Source organism: Arachis ipaensis, chromosome B10 (assembly GCF_059453495.1).
Source record: "Arachis ipaensis isolate K30076 ecotype BB chromosome B10, ASM5945349v1, whole genome shotgun sequence".
NCBI classification, from domain to species: domain Eukaryota; kingdom Viridiplantae; phylum Streptophyta; class Magnoliopsida; order Fabales; family Fabaceae; genus Arachis; species Arachis ipaensis.
In genome coordinates, this window is record NC_142435.1 from 97349437 (window position 1) to 97367675 (window position 18239).

Here is an 18239-nt window from a genome sequence, read left to right on the forward strand (position 1 = left end):
AAATGCTGGAAATAAAGAGCTGAATGTAAATAGCGGAAAGTAAATTGCAGAATCTTAAATGCGAACGGGGAAGATGCTCATAAAAGTAGATTACAGAATTTAAAGAGAATGGGTAAGATCAGAAATGGGGAATTCATTGGGCTTAGGAGATGTTGCATTCTCCGGATCAAGTTCATTTTCATCTCTTCCTCAATAAATGCATTCATTGATCTCCTTGGCAATCTTAAGTGATCGAATTCTAATTTCTTGGTAATTCAATCTCTCAAATCTTGATCAATAGCCAATTCCTTGGCCAATTGCTCATGAGAAGAGATGAAGTATGGTCACTGATTATACCACATGTATTTCCAAATTAAAGTGTTGGTAGGATTATATGTCACTATATCCATCCAAACCCCAATTTGGTCCAACATGAGAAAGCATTTCTAGCATGATCTCTTCATTCTTCTTCCAAAGTTCCGAAGAGATCCAAGTATGAATAGCTTCTTTTCCAAGATAACTACCCAATTGAATGAAGATTGAAAGCTTTCTAGTAAAATCAAGAGAAAAGATAGAAGAAGAATAATGAAAACTAATATTGATCCATCAAATTACAACAGAGCTCCCTAACCCAATGAAAGGGGTTTAGTTGTTCATAGCTTTGGGAATGAAAAGCATAGATGGAGAGTACATTCTGAGAATTAAACTAAAAGTTGCAGACAAAGTAAAATACAGAGAGTAGTTCTCAAATTTCTAACCCCCTTTTTGATTCAAAACTACCCCTATATATACTACTCTTTTGATCTTCTAGTTGGTTCTTCAAATCTTGGATATGGGCCTTTGGATCTTGAGTTTGAAGCAGTTATCTTCTTCAATGGGCTTAGCTTTACTTGTAGAAAGAAAGTGTGAAGTAGGCAGGGATTTTTAGCTTAGGACATTAGTGGCGTTAACATTAAGTGAAAGTGTGGGTTCGAGAATGTTAGTGGCAGTCACCTTTTTTACTAACGTTCCTAACCCAAGGATGATCCACGTTAACTTCAACGTTACTGGCACCAACGTAACCACTAACGTTGCCTCTTGGTCCTTCGCACACGTTATTGGGGCTTACCTTTTCCAATAACATTGAGAATCCTCCCTTCCCCCTACGTTAGAGTTCACGTTAGTGTGGCTAACGTGACTTTTAACGTAGGCTTGCCAATTCTTCGAAAACGTTAGTGACATTTACCTTTGTCACTAACATTTCAAAATGCCCCTACTTCCCACGTTAGAGTTCACGTTAACTAGGTTAACGTGGCTTCTAACGTTGTGGTGATAGTGATGAGAGGAACTTTTGCGTGGTCTAAAAATTTGCAGATAAATCCTCGTTGCAAGTATAGCTTCTAAACCAACAAAAGTCCTTTCATACAAATGTTTTTGGTTGTCACAAGTAACAAACCCCTTTTAAATTGATAACCGAGTATTTAAACCTCGGGTCGTCTTCTCAAGGAATTGCAGGGAGGTATATTCTTATTATTGGTTATGAGTTTGTAAATTGGGGGTTTGGAAGTAAAGAGGGAATATGTTATATGACAAGTAAAATAAAATAATAATAATAAAATCTCTTGGCAAGGTATAAGAATTAGAATTCCTATCCTAGTTATCCTTATCAGGTGTGAAGAGAATTGAGTTTTAATCCCACTTAGTCAGCCTTTATTAAACAAAGGAAGGTTAAGTGGACTGATTAGCTTGATTCTCAAGTCCTAGTCAACTCCTGTGGAGAGACTAGTGTTAGAGTAATCCTAGCTTAAGCAGAATCTGCCAATTTTAATCACTTGCTGAGTTTGATAACTCAAGTACTACCAATCACTTGACCAAAGCCAAAAGGGAAAAAAAATATCTAAATTAAATTAAAAGCAATCTTAAACAGAGCAAAGCAATCTTAAATCTGAAATACCTCAATTAACATTAATTAAGAAAATTATATGTAACATGGAAGAGTTCATAAATTAAATTGGAAAAATAAATAAAAATAAAGAACCTGGGATTGAGAGCCACTCCTAAAACTAAGAGAAATCCTAAATCCAAATCCTAAGAGAGAGGAGAGAATCTCCCTCTCAAACTAAATCTAAATCATGAGAAGTGAATTATGAAAGCATGAGGATGAATGGATGCATTCCCCCACTTTATAGCCTCTAATCTGTGTTTTCTGGGCCGCAAACTGGGTCAGAAACAACCCAGAATTCGCTGGTTGCGAATTCAAATAAGCTGATTTTTGTCACTGCGACGCGGCCGCATGCGTCGCCTAGCGTCAGGGAAACTATGGCATATTATATATCAAATCGAAGCCCCGAACGTTAGCTTTCCAACGCAACTAGAACCGCATCGTTTGGACCTCTGTAGCTAAAGTTACAGCTGTTTGAGTGCGAGAGGGTCAGGCTGACAGCTTTGCAATTCCTTCAACTTCTTGTATTCCTTCCACTTTTGCATGCTTCCTTTCCATCCTCTGAGCCATTCCTGCCCTGTAATCTCTGAAAGCACTTAACACACATATCAAGGCATCTAATGGTAACAAGAGAGGATTAATATTAGTAAAGATAAGTCCAAAGAAACATGTTTTCAATTAAAGCACATAATTAGGAAGGCAAATGTAAAACCATTCAAATAGTATGAATAAGTGGGTAAAGAGTAGATAAAAACCACTCAATTGAGCACAAGATAAACCATAAAATAGTGGTTTATCAACCTCCCCACACTTAAACATTAGCATGTCCTCATGCTAAGCTCAAGAGAAGCTATAAAGAATGAAGAGGAATGATAAAATGTATGAAATGCATCCTATGAATGCAACTACATGCTAAATGCTTTTACTTACTTAGTTTAAAAGTAAATAAATTCTCCAAGAATAAATATGAACTGGATTTCACTAATTCAAATCAAGAAAATGAAGTACAAATAGACTTACAAGAAGAAAATAGCTCATGAAAGCAGGGAACAAAGAATCGAGCATCGAACCCTCACTGGTAGTGTATACACTCTAATCACTCATATGTTTAAGGTTCGATTCTCTCAATCCTCTACTAACCTTGCTTTCTAAGGCTTGCTCTTCATCTAACAATCAACATAAATTTAATGCACAGATACACATATCAAGAGGTCTTTTAAGGGTTGTAATGGGGTTAGGGTCAAGGTAGGATTGTATTTGGCCAAGTGGACTAAAATCTAAATCCTTAATTAACTTAAACTTTCCACCTAACTTTAGACAATCCATGTAATCACAATACAAAAATCTAACTATCCATCAACCATGTTTTCCACATTATTCATGCATTCTAATTTCAAGTACAGTACATATGCATTGCTTTCACTTACTTTGGGGCATTTTGTCCCCTTTTTGCTTAATTGCTCTTTTTCTTTTCTTTTTCTCTTTTTTCTTCTTTTTTCTTATATATATATATATATATATAGTTTCTTTTGTTTTTCTCAATGCATATGATTAAATTATTGAATGCATGAACATGTCAAAAACATTTCTTTCACATTTTCATAAAGATATATAACACCCAATTCTTAAACCAAATATTTCCAAACCCACTTTTCCCCACACTTAATTCATGAGCACTCTCACTAGTCTAAGCTAACCAAGGATTCAAATTAAGGACAATATTATTTTCCGCTTAGAGTTAATGATGTGCTAAAGTAAAGAACAAAGGGGTAAAATAGGCTCAAATTGGTTTGCAAAGGATAATGAAAGGTAAGACCATATGGGTATGTAAGCTCAGTGAAACAAATGCCTCAATCATATAAGTGCATGTATACATCAAACAATGGAAATATAGAATTAAGCAAGACAAAGATCACAATTTTAGAGAGAAAAATACACACTAAAACAGAATTTTGGTTGATAAAATGTAACCAATTCAAATAGGCTCAAAAATCTCACAGGTTTTGTGTGTTCGAGTTCTAAACCATGTTCCAGTATAATATCTCTTCAAACAAGTGTAACATTAAATTTTATTCAAATTAGTGAAATTCTCTAAAAATTTTCTTGAAAAAGAAAATATTACTTCAACCAAGTGGTAAAATATGCAAAAAATTAAACAAATATGCAATCAAACATGCAAATGCAACAATGAATAAGGAAAATAAATCATTGGTGTTGAGATAGAGGAGTAACTAACCCATGGAGATCGGTATCGACCTCCCCACACTTAAAGATTGCACCGTCCTCGGTGCATGCTGAGATGTGCAGGTGGACGGGTTGCTCCAACTGACGCTTGTAGATGGAGGTGCCTTAGTTGGAGATCTCTTGGTTCCTTCCCTTGCTGGTGTCTTGTCAGTGGCCTTCTCTTTTTTTTTCTTGGTACCCATGCCTAAGGAAGAAGAAAAAAGGAAGAGTGTAAAATATAGAAAACTAAGACTGGAAGGGAGGAAATTCCAAGTGATAAGGAATGCCAAAGGAAAGATGATAGTCCAACTACATGGTAGCTACAACATGTAGGAAAGACAACAATAAAGATCAAAAAGGGGCAATTCAAAATAATAAGATGCAAGAGGATAAAAATATGCAAATAATAGGCATGAGAAGCATAACTCAAGCATCAAGTAATAAATGTGCTAAATTAAAGAGCATGTGTAATGATGACAATTGTGAATGATAATCCCAAATACATGTGGAGCACAAGTGTTGTGAAAAAGAGGCATGCAAGTGAAAGAGTAAAATAAAATAAGATTTAAAATGCCATAAAAGCTTTTTCACAAACACTGGGTGTGCAAGTTAAAATAGGGATGAAAATAATGTAAACCAAATGTATATGAGAGCCATGAATAAATGTCAATTGTCAAATCTCTCCTCAGAATAGCCACCTGCTCAAATAAATTAAGGCACTTATCCAAATAAAACTCCAACACCAACATAAAAATGCATAAAAAAGAATTGGAAAGAATAAATAAATGCATTAAATTAAAGGGATAGAAGAGTAGAGGGGAAGAAGGAGAGAAAGAAAGAAGAAAGAAGAGAGAAGAAGAAAGAAATTAGGATTTGGGGAAGAAAAGATAAGATATTTTTGGCTAATTTAGATAAGCTGTGCGGCGCAAGCGACGCGGTCGCGTGAGGCACGCGGTCGCGCGACTTGCGCTTAAACTGAATGACGTGGTCGCGTCGGTCACGCGGTCGCGTGACACGTTTTAGGCTAATGGCGCGAGGGTAACCTCACACTCGCACAACTCTCTGTTCAAAATGATATTATTGCCAAATTTTAAGTGACGCGATCGCGTGGGGCATGCGATCGCGTGAGTGGGCTTTAGAAGGATATGACGTGGTCGCGTGGGTCACGTGGCCACGTGGGAAGGATTATGCGTTCAGCACCAATCCAGCACCACTTTTGCATAACTTTCGGTCGTGCACCACTTTGACGTCGAAATCCTGGTCACGCGGCCGCGTGGGGCACGCGGTCGCGTGGGAGGCCATGATTCCCATATGATGCGGTCGCGTTAGCGACGCGGTCATGTGGGACGATTTGTGCCATTGGCACGCCTCCAGCCATGTTCCTGCGTAACTTTCTGTTCGTTTATTATTGCTCCCATCTCCTTGCGACGCGGACGCGTTACTGAGGCGGTCGCGTCGCGTGAAATTTTTTTTTTTATAATGCAGAATGCAATGCTAATATGAGTGTTATGCGAAACTCCAGGTTCAATAAAATAAAATAGAACTCGAAAACTAATAAAACTAAATAAAAATGAAAAAAGAACGATCATACCATGGTGGGTTGTCTCCCACCTAGCACTTTTAGTTAAAGTCCTTAAGTTGGACATTTGATGAGCTTCCTGTTATGGTGGCTTATGCTTGAACTCATCCAGGAATCTCCACCAATGTTTGTGATTCCAATATCCTCCGGGATCCCAAACAAGGCACGTAAAGCCCTTAAGAAGCTTCAAACAGATTCTTAGGCTCCTGGGGTAACAAGTGTCAGATAATTACCACCTCTTTACAAGCTTCTTCAATTTCAACCTCTTCCTCTTGGTAGCTTTCTTCCAATTCAATCTCCTCTTCATTGCTTTCCAAGGGCATGGGAGGTTGTGCTTCTTCTTCTTGAATCTCCATCTCTTGATCAACCTCTTCCAAGTCTTTAACTGTGATATGCCTTGGAGGTTGTACACCCTCCTCAGCATCAATTTCAAACGTCTTGGAAGGGGGTTCTATGACTGGACTTTCCCATGGAGGTTCTGTATCTCCTAAGTCTTCAGCCACTTCTTCTTCTGCAACTATTATGGCTTCCTCCACTTGTTCCAATACAAAGCCATGTTCCTCATTGTCCACCGAAGTTTCTAGTGTCTCCTTCATGCTTTGCTCTTCTTTTGATTCTCCACATGTAGCCATGGGAGTTCTTTGAGTGCTCAGATATTGGGAAGCTATTATATTTACTAACTCGCCGAAGGTGGCCACGAAATTTTGCACACTCTTATTCATCCTTTCTTGCCTTTGAAGAATAACACGAAGTCTATCATCTATTGGAGGTTGGGATGGACATGAGGATTCATTGGTTGGGAGAGAGGGTTCATAATAGGAAGGTGGTTCATCTTGATAATGATATGGAGATGGTGAATATTGAGGTAGTGGTTCATGAGAGTAGTTGTGTTGGAAAGGTGGTGGTTCTGTGTATGGTTCATTTGGCTCATAAGGTGGTTAATATGGTGGATACGGGTTAGGGTCATATGGAGGTGAATGGTTGTAGGTGGCTTGTGAGTATGGCGGTTCAAAGCTGTGTTGAGGAGAGGGTTTATAGGCATACGGTGGTGGTTGTTGATAGTCCATTGGAGGTGGTTGTTGCCATGAGGGTTGATCAAATCCTTGTAGCTCCTCCCATCTTTGATTGTTCCAACCTTGATGCCTGTTCTCATTGTAATTTCTTCTTCCTGCAACATAATTGTAACTAGACTCATAGCCAAAGGGGTGAGAGTTCATAGCAGCAAATAAAAATTAAAAACAAAAATAAAAACAAATTTAAATTAAAAGGTTATTTAAATTTTGAATTTGAAAATTAAATTTTGAAATTTTGAATTTTAAATTTTTGAATTTTGAATTTTTGAAATTTGAAATTTGAAATTTTTTTTAAATTTGAATTTTGAAAATTTTTAAATTTGAATTTTGAAATTTGATTTTTGAAATAAGATAAGATAAAATAAAAGTTTTAAAATAAAAAACCAATAACCTCTTAACTTAAGAAAAAGCAAAAATAAAAACAAATAAACAAGCAAAAAAAATAAAATATTTACAATAACCAATAATAAGGCACACGTTTGCAACTCCCCGGCAACGACGCCATTTTGATGAGAGAAACTTTTGCGTGGTCTAGAAATTTGCAGATAAATCCTCGTTGCAAGTATAGCTTCTAAACCAACGAAAGTCCTTTCATACAAACGTTTTTGGTTGTCACAAGTAACAAACCCCTTTTAAATTGATAACCGAGTATTTAAACCTCGGGTCGTCTTCTCAAGGAATTGTAGGGAGGTATATTCTTATTATTGGTTATGAGTTTGTAAATTGGGGTTTTGGAAGTAAGGAGGGAATATGTTATATGACAAGTAAAATAAAATAATAATAATAAAATCTCTTGGCAAGGTATAAGAATTGGAATTCCTATCCTAGTTATCCTTATCAGGTATGAAGAGAATTGGATTTTAATCCCACTTGATCAGGCTTTATTAAACAAAGGAAGGTTAAGTGGACTGATTAGCTTGATTCTCAAGTCCTAGTCAACTCCTGTGGAGAGACTAGTGTTAGAGCAAATTGAAACCGCGTCGTTTGGACCTCTGTAGCTAAAGTTACAGCCGTTTGAGTGCGAGAGGGTCAGGCTGACAGCTTTGCAATTCCTTCAACTTCTTGTATTCCTTCCACTTTTGCATGCTTCCTTTCCATCCTCTGAGCCATTCCTGCCCTGTAATCTCTGAAAGAACTTAACACACATATCAAGGCATCTAATGGTAACAAGAGAGGATTAATATTAGCAAAGATAAGTCCAAAGAAACATGTTTTCAATTAAAGCACATAATTAGGAAGGCAAATGTAAAACCATGCAATAGTATGAATAAGTGGGTAAAGAGTAGATAAAAACCACTCAATTGAGCACAAGATAAACCATAAAATAGTGGTTTATCAGATAGCCATCTCCAACGTTAGTGACAAAGGTGAGTGTCACTAACGTTGGCTCAACATTCTTTCATCCACGTTTGCTTCCACGTTAACTAAGTTAACGTGGGAGTTAACATTGCTCATAGTGGCTCATTCTAACGTTAGTGACAAAGGTGAGTATCACTAACGTTGGCGATTCTTGCTCCCTCCACGTTAGCTTCCACGTTAACTAAGTTAACGTGGCAACTAACGTGGCTCAAAGTGGCTTAGTCCAACGTTAGTGACAAAGGTGAGTGTCACTAACGTTGGCCATTCTTTTGCTTCCCCACGTTAGAGTCCACGTTAACTGAGTTAACGTGGCTCTTAACGTGGCCAATATGAGCTTGGTCCAATGTTAGTGACAAAGGTGAGTATCACTAATGTTGGCTTCATTTTCTTCTTCCACGTTAGAGTTCACGTTAACTTAGTTAACGTGACTCTTAACGTGGGCTATGATGGCTTCGAGGACGTTATTGGCGATTACTTTTCTCATTAACGTTGCAAGCTAGCCCCCATTCCACGTTAGTGGTTACGTTAGTTAGACTAACGTGGCTGCTAACGTGGTTCTTCCTTACTTCCTTTATCCGGAAATCAAGCAATAGAGTGCATCAAAGTTCTAATCCAAATCATGAGACATGCATCATCCAATTTGTCATTCAATTCTTGCGTAATTCTCATGAAATCATGTAAAGTGCACAATGTTTTCTTGAATCAAGATGTAAGTGAAATTCTACCCAAAACTTGCTTATTTCCTAAGAAAATGCATGAAACTACCCTAAAACAATAAAGAAAAGGTTAGTGAAACTGGCCAAAATGCCCTGGCATCAAGATCCTTTTCAGTTCTTAACTGAATTCTTGCAAATCTGTGATACTGTTAAGACCAATAGGGTTGATCCCGAGGTCTACAGGCTTATGCTTTTCTCATTTACTATAAGAGACAGAGCTAGAATATGGTTGGACTCTCAACCTAAGGATAGCCTGAACTCTTGGGATAAGATGGTCACGGCTTTCTTAGCCAAGTTCTTTCCTCCTCAAAAGCTTAGTAAGCTTAGAGTGGATGTTCAAACCTTCAAACAGAAAGAAGGTGAATCCCTCTATGAAGCTTGGGAGAGATACAAGGAACTGACCAAAAAGTGTCCTTCTGACATGCTTTCAGAAGGGACCATCCTGGATATATTCTATGATGGTCTGTCTGAGCTATCAAAGATGTCACTGGACCATTCTGCAGGTGGATCCATTCACCTAAAGAAAACACATGCAGAAGCTCAAGAACTCATTGACATGGTTGTAAATAACCAGTTCATGTACACTTCTGAAATGAATCCTGTGAATAATGGGACGCCTATGAGGAAGGGAGTTCTTAAAATTGATACTCTGAATGCCATATTGGCTCAGAACAAAATATTGACTCAGCAAGTCAATATGATCTCTCAGAGTCTGAATGGATTGAAGGAATCATCCAACAGTACTAAAGAGGCATCTTCTGAAGAAGAAGCTTATGATCCTGAGAACCCTGCAATAGCAGAGGTGAATTACATGGGTGAACCCTATGGAAACACCTATAATCCCTCATGGAGAAATCATCCAAATTTCTCATGGAAGGATCAACAAAAGCCTCAACAAGGCTTTAATAATGGTGGAAGAAACAGGTTTAGCAATAGCAAGCCTTTTCCATCATCCACTCAGCAATAGACAGAGAGTTCTGAGCAGAATCCATCTAGCTTAGCAAATATAGTCTCTGATCTATCTAAGGCCACTGTAAGTTTTATGAATAAAACACGGCCCTCCATTAGAAATTTGGAGGCACAAGTGGGCCATCTGAGTAAAAGAGTCACTGAAACTCCTCCTAGTACTCTCCTAAGCAATACAGAAGAGAACCCAAAAAGAGAGTGCAAGGCCATTGATTTAACCATCATGGCCGAACCTACAAGGGAGGGAGAGGACGTGAATCCCAGTGAGGAAGACCTCTTGGGACGTCCAGTGATCAACAAGGAGTTTCCTTCTGAGGAACCAAAGGAATCTGAGGCTCATCTAGAGACCATAGAGATTCCTTTGAAACTCCTTATGCCATTCATGAGCTCTGATGAGTATTCTTCTTCTGAAGAGAATGAAGATGTTACTGAAGAGCAAGTTGCCAAGTACCTTGGTGCAATCATGAAGCTGAATGCAAAATTATTTGGTAATGAGACTTGGGAAGATGAACCTCCCTTTCTCATCAATAAACTGAGTGATCTGGATCAACTGACATTACCTCAGAAGAAACAGGATCCTGGAATGTTCTTAATACCTTGTACCATAGGCACCATGACCTTTGAGAAGGCTCTATGTGACCTTGGGTCAGGGATAAACCTCATGCCACTCTCTGTAATGGAGAAACTGGGAATCTTTGAGGTGCAAGCTACTAGAATCTCATTAGAGATGGCAGACAACTCAAGAAAACATGCTTATGGACAAGTAGAGGACGTGCTAGTAAAGGTTAAAGGCCTTTACATCCCTGCTGATTTCATAATCCTAGACACTAGGAAGGAAGAGGATGAATCCATCATCCTTGGAAGACCCTTCCTAACCACAGCAAGAGCTGTGATTGATGTGGACAGAGGAGAGTTGGTCCTTCAACTGAATGAGGACAACCTTCTGTTTAAGACTCAAGGATCTCCTTCTGTAACCATGGAGATGAAGCATGAAAAGCTTCTCTCACTGCAGAGTCAACTAAAGCCCCCACAGTCAAACTCTAAGTTTGGTGTTGGGAGGCCACAACCAAACTCTAAGTTTGGTGTTAGAAGGTTCCAACAATGTTCTGAACATCTGTGAGGCTTCATGAGAGCTCACTGTCAAGCTATTGACATTAAAGAAGCGCTTGTTGGGAGGCAACCCAATGTTATCTAATCATGTTTATTTATTTTCCATTGTTATTTTATGTGTTCTTTAGGTTGATGATCATGTGAAGTCACAAAAACTACTGAAAAATCAAAAACAGAATGAAAAATAGAATGAAAAATAGCACACCCTGGAGGAGAACAGTCTGGCGTTTAAACGCCAGAAATAAGCATCTGTCTGGCGTTTAACGCCAGAAACAGGCACCAAGCTGGCGTTTAACGCCAGAAACAAGCATCTACCTAGCGTTAAATGCCAGAACAGAGCATTGAAGTGGCGTTTAACGCCAGAAATAGGCAGCAGTCTGGTGTTAAACACCAGGATTGCATGTATAGGGCGTTTTACACGTCTAAAGGGTGCAGGGATGAAAAATCCTTGACACCTCAGGATCTGTGGATCCCATAGGATTCCCACAGGATCTATGGACCCCACAGGATCCCCACCACTTCTTCTCTCCCCTTCATACCTTTTCATAACTCTCTTCCCCAAATACCCTTCACCAATCACTTTAATCACTCTTTCCCATCACCCCCTCACTACTCACATCCATCTTCTCTTCCCCATAAATCCCACCTACCTTCAAATTCAAAATATTTTCCCTCTCAAACCCAACCCTAATGGCCGAAACTTAACCCTCCCTCCCTCCTATATAAACCCCTCATTCCTTCTTCATTTTCACACAACACAACCCTAACTTCTCACCTTGGCTGAAAATACCTCACCCTCCATCTCCTCCATTTTCTTCTTCTTCTACTTCTTTCTTTCTTCTTTTGCTCAGGGACGAGCAAACATTTTAAGTTTGGTATGGTAAAAGCATAGCTTTTTGTTTTTCCATAACCATTTATGGCACCTAAGACCAGAGAAACCTCTAGAAAGAGGAAAGGGAAGGCAATTGCTTCCACCTCTGAGTCATGGGAGATGGAGAGATTCATCTCAAAGGTCCATCAAGACCACTTCTATCAAGTTATGGCCAAGAAGAAAGTGATCCTTGAGGTTCCTTTCAAGCTCAAGAAGAATGAGTATCCGGAGATTCGACTTGAAATCCAAAGAAGAGATTGGAAAGTTCTCACCAACCCCATTCAACAAGTCGGGATCCTAATGGTTCAAGAGTTCTATGCAAACACATGGATCACTAGGAACCATGATCAAAGTGTGAACCCGAATCCAAAGCATTGGCTTACCATGGTTCGGGGGAAATACTTAGATTTCAGTCCGGAAAATGTAAGGCTGGCGTTCAACTTGCCAATGATGGAAGAGAATGCACGCCCCTACACAAGAAGGGTCAACTTTGATCAAAGGTTGGACCAAGTCCTCATAGACATATGTGAGGAAGGAGCTCAATGGAAAATTGACTCAAGAGGCAAGCCGGTTCAATTAAGAAGGCATGACCTCAAACCAGTGGCCAGGGGATGGCTAGAGTTCATTCAACGCTCAATTATTCCTACTAGTAACCGGTCTGAAGTTACTACAGACCGGGCCATGATGATCCATAGTATCATGATTGGAGAAGAGGTGGAAGTTCATGAGATTATACCTCAAGAACTCTACAAGGTGGCTGACAAGTCCTCCACTTGGGCAAGGTTAGCCTTTCCTCACCTCATTTGCCACCTCTGCAATTTGGCTGGAATTGACATAGAGGGAGACATCCTCATTGAAGAGGACAAGCCCATCACTAAGAAAAGGATGGAGCAAATAAGAGACCATGGACCTCAACATGAGCATGAGGAAATTCCTCACCATGAAATCCCTGAGATGCCTCAGGGGATGCACTTTCCTCCACAGAATTATTGGGAATAAATCAACATTTTCCTAGGAAAATTAAGTTCCAAGATGGGACAACTAAGGGTGGAGCATCAAGAGCACTCCATCATCCTCCATGAAATTAGAGAAGATCAAAGAGCTATGAAGGAGGAGCAACAAAGACAAGGAAGAGACATATAGGAGCTCAAAAGCACCATTGGTTCTTCAAGAAGAGGAAGACACCACACTCACTAAGGTGGACTCATTCCTTAATCTCCTTGTCTATTTATTTTCTGTTTTTCAATTTTTGAGCTTTATGTTTTATTTATGTTTGTGTCTTTACTATATGATCACTAGTGTCTAAGTGTCTATGCCTTAAAGTTATGAATATGAATCCATCACCTCTCTTGAATGAAAAATGTTTTAATTACAAAAGAACAAGAAGTACATGGTTTCGAATTCATCCTTGAAACTAGTTTAATTATTTTGATGTGGTGACAATACTTTTTATTTTCTGAATGAATGCTTGAACAGTGCATATGTCTTTTGAAGTTGATGTTTATGAATGTTAAATATGTTAGCTCTTGAAGAATAATGAAGAAGGAGACATGTTATATGATAAATCATAAAAATGATTCTTGAAGCAAGAAAAAGCAGTGAATACAAAAGCTTGCAAAAAAAAAGAGAAAAAAATAGCAAAAAAAAAAAGAAAAAGAAAAAGCAAGCAGAAAAAGCCAAAAACTCTTTAAACCAAAAGGCAAGAGCAAAAAGCCAATAGCCCTTAAAACCAAAAGGCAAGGGTAATAAAAAGGATCCAAGGCTTTGATCATCAGTGGATAGGAGGGCCTAAAGGAATAAAATCCTGGCCTAAGGGGCTAAACCAAGCTGTCCCTAACCATGTGCTTGTGGCGTGAAGGTGTCAAGTGAAAACATGAGACTGAGCAGTTAAAGTCAAGGTCCAAAGCAAAAAGAAGAGTATGCTTAAGAACCCTGGACACCTCTAATTGGGGACTCTAGCAAAGCTGAGTCACAATCTAAAAAGGTTCACCCAGTTATGTGTCTGTGGTATTTATGTATCCGGTGGTAATATTGGAAAACAAAGTGCTTAGGGCCACGACCAAGACTCATAAAGTAGCTGTGTTCAAGAATCAACATACTGAACTAGGAGAATCAATAAAACTATCTGAATTCTAAGTTCCTATAGATGCCAATCATTCTGAACTTCAATGGATAAAGTGAGATGCCAAAACTATTCAAGAGGCAAAAAGCTACAAGTCCTGCTCATCTGATTGGAGCTAAGTTTCATGGGTATTTTGGAATTTATAGTATATTCTCTTCTTTTTATCCTATTTGATTTTCAGTTGCTTGGGGACAAGCAACAATTTAAGTTTGGTGTTGTGATGAGTGGATAATTTATACGCTTTTTGGCATTGTTTTTACATAGTTTTCAGTATAATTTAGTTAGTTTTTAGTATATTTTTATTTTTTTTAAATAAAAATCATATTTCTAGACTTTACTATGAGTTTGTGTGTTTTTCTATGATTTCAGGTATTTTCTGGCTGAAATTGAGGGACTTGAGCAAAAATCAGATTCAGAGGTTGAAGAAGGACTGCAGATGTTGTTGGATTCTGACCTTCCTGCACTCAAAGTGGATTTTCTAGAGCTACAAAACTCCAAATGGCGCGCTCTCAATTGCGTTGGAAAGTAGACATCCAGGGGTTTCCAGAAATATATAATAGTCTATACTTTGCTCGAGTTTAGATGATGCAAACTGGCATTCAACGCCAGTTCCATGCTTCATTCTGGAGTTAAACGCCAGAAACAGGTTGCAAAGTGGAGTTAAACGCCAGATTAAGCACACACCAAGTGGGCTCCAGAAGCGGATTTCTGCATCATTTACTCATTTCTGTAAACCCTAGTAACTAGTTTAGTATAAATAGGACTTTTTACTATTGTATTAGGATCTTTGGAATCATCTTGGGACGTTTAGTTCTTAGATCACGTTTGGGGGCTGGCCATTCGGCCATGCCTGAACCTTCATCACTTATGTACTTTCAACGGTAGAGTTTCTACACACCATAGATTAAGGTGTGGAGCTCTACTGTTCCTCATGAATTAATGCAAAGTACTACTATTTTTCTATTCAATACAAACTTATTCCGCTTCTAAGATATTCATTCGCACTTCAATGTGAATGTGATGATCGTGACAATCATCATCATTCCCAACTTATGAACGTGTGCCTGACAACCACTTCCGTTCTACCTTAGATTGAATGGGTATCTCTTGGATATCTAATACAGGGGACCGAGTCCGAGATATTAGAATCTTCGTGGTATAAGTTAGAACCCATGGATGGCCATTCCTGAGATCCGGAAAGTCTAAACCTTGTCTGTGGTATTCCGAGTAGGATCTGGGAAGGGATGGCTATGACGAGCTTCAAACTCGCGAGTGCTGGGCGTAGTGACAGCGCAAAAGGATCAATGGATTCTATTTCAGTATGATCGAGAACCGACAGATGAATAGCCGTGCTGTGAAAGAGCATCTTGAACCATTTTCACTGAGAGGATGGGAAGTAGCCATTGACAACGGTGATGCCCAACATACAGCTTGCCATTGAAAAGAGTAGGACTGATTGGATGAAAACAGCAGGAAAGCAGAGGTTCAGAGGAATGAAAGGCTTCTCTATACGCTTATCTGAAATTCTCACCAATGAATTACATAAGTATCTCTATCCTAGTTTATATTTCAATTATGTTTTAATTATCAAATCTCCATAACTATCTGAATCTGCCTGACTGAGATTTACAAGGTGACCATAGCTTGCTTCAAGCCGACAATCTCCGTGGGATCGACCCTTACTCACGTAAGGTTTTATTACTTGAACAACCCAGTGCACTTGCTGGTTAGTTGTGCGAAGTTGTGATAAAGAGTTGAGATTACAATTGTGCGTACCAAGTTGTTGGCGCCATTGATGATCACAATTTCGTGCACCAGCCACGCCTAAAGGCTGGCGTGCCACGCCCATGATCTTGTCTTGGTTCCAGTAGTTGGCGTGCCACGCCTCAGCCTTCAAGTGGCACGCCATAGTGAAATGCTAAGGTTGGCGTGCACGCCTTCGATACCAAGTGGCACACCCAGTCATTGCTTTTGGTCCTTTGTGCATTGGCGTGCCACGCCTGGTTACTCAAGTGGCACGCCCAGTCTTCAATTGCCTTCAGCCCCTTCTCTGGATTATTGTACCAGTGTGCCATGCCATGCTGCTCAAGTGGCACGCTCATGGATTTGTGAACTCTTCAAGTTTGGCATGCTACGCCTGGGTTCTCAAGTGGCACGCCCAAGTGACTTCTTGGGGCTGGCGTGCCACGCCTTCGACACTAAGTGGAACGCCCATAGTAGTTGATGGGTGATAAACTCTGATTTTGTGGTTTATCTTGTGCTTATTTTAGGGGATTTTATCAACTTTTCTCATATTTATTCAATGAAATAGCATCGTTTTGCAATTCTCCCTTGATTTGTGCTTAAAAGTGAAAACATGCTTTTTAGGCCCTAAAATTGGTGATTTTAATTCACTTTAATTCTATTTGATGTCTTGATATATTTGTTGAGTGATTTCATGTTCATAAGGCAAGTATTGGATGGAAAAAGTGAGGAGAAACGCATGTAAAGTGGGAGAACTCATGAAAAAATGAAGGAACCGTAAAGCTGTCAAGCCTGACCTCTTCGCACTCAAATGACCATAACTTGAGCTAAAGAGGTTCAAATGAGGCGGTTTCAGTTGCGTTGGAAAGCTAACATCCAGAGCTTCGAAATGATATAAATTTTACCATATGTTGCTTCGCGTTCAGGGGCGCGCACGGGCACTTTGTGCGCGCGTGCCGATGCTGTCCGTGGCCCACTTTTATGAAATCGCCCCCAGCGATTTTGCAGCTCATTTTGGGCCCAATCCAACCCATTTCTGATGCTATTGAACCCAAGGATTGAAGGAGGAATGAAAAAAAGTAGTCATATTTTAGTTTTCATCATGTTTTAGGTTAGAATTCTAGAGAGAGAAGCTCTCTATTCTCTCTAGAATTTAGGGTAGTTTAGGTTTAATTTTCTTAAATCCAACTTTTAATTCTTGTTTTGATTTAGTTTCTCCTTTTAATTTCTTGTTTCTACTACTCTACTCTTCTTAGTTTTCTTGTTAATTTCCCTTTTATGCTCTCTTTTATGTTTATGAATGCTCTGTTGGATCTTGTTTACATTTAATGAAATTTAATGTTTGATGTTTCTTTTATTGATGATTTGAGTTGTTGACCTCACTTTCTTGCAATTTGTAGTTGGTAGATTTTATTATTTCTTGTCATTTATTATGCTTTCCTTTTATGCCTTCCAAGTGTTTGATAAAATGCTTGGTTGGATGTTAGAGTAGAATTTTGAGCATTCTTGGCTTGGAAAGAGTGATTGGGTAATCTTGAGTAATGAAAACCCAACTTATGTTGGTGATCTAGAGTTGTTAGCTAGTATTGTTTCCATTGACGCTAATCTTTTGCTATTTTAATTAGTAAGTTGGTTAGGATTTTTGGATTGAGATTAGCTAGTCTCGTTAGACTTTCTCCCTATTTGTTGGAGTTGACGTAATGAGATAAATTCTTGTTTATATTTGTGACATGATTAATTAGTCTTGTTTGACATTCTCCCGATGTGTGAGTTAACTAAATAAGATGAATTAATCATGCATGACTAGGATAGAAAGCCTATGATCTCAATCCATTGCCATGAATGTGTCTCTTTATTAATTGCTTGCTTTAATTGCTTTCTTTACTTTTCTTGCCATTTATTTTCTTGTCCTCTTATCAACCAAACCCCCCTTGATCCCCATAGCCAATAATTGACCACTTCATTGTAACTCCTTGTGAGACGACCCGGAGTCCAAAATACTCCGGTTAATTCTTATTTGGGGTTTGTTCTTTGTGATAACCAAAAATTTTTGTATGAAAGGATTATTGATTGGTTTGGAAACTATACTTTACAACGAGACTCCATTAGATAAATTCTAAACCGTCAAGAATTTGTTCATCAAAATGGCGTCGTTGCCAGTGAGTTGCAATGGTGTTGTGTTATTGGTTATTGTATATATGTGAATAGTGTGAATATCTTGTTTTTTTCTTTATTTGCTAGTTTTTGTTAGTTTTATTTTGCTTTTCCACTATGAACTCTCACCTTGGCTTGAGTTTGGTTCTAATTATGTTGTAGGAAATGTGAACTTCAATGATGACACTCATTATGGATGGAACCAACAAAGATGGGAGGAGCCTCAAGGAATTGATCACTCCTATTGGCAACAACCTCCGAATACTTATAGGTATAATTACTATCCTAATACATGTCAATTCAATGGCTATGGTGACTCCTTTTGTGATAATCAAGCACCACCACCATATACTTATGATTTTTATCCTCAACATGAACCTCAACCCTACTCACAAGCCCCTTTTCACCAAACACCTCCATATG

The 18239-nt window shown here is 38.8% G+C and overlaps 1 non-coding gene across 1 annotated transcript; it reads right to left on the reverse strand.

Moving 5' to 3' along the window:
• Positions 1 to 9169: 9169 nt before the first annotated feature.
• On the reverse strand, positions 9170 to 9277 carry LOC148581000 (small nucleolar RNA R71). Its single transcript, XR_015896697.1, has one exon. It is a non-coding gene; the product is annotated as a small nucleolar RNA R71 (small nucleolar RNA).
• Positions 9278 to 18239: the final 8962 nt, after the last annotated feature.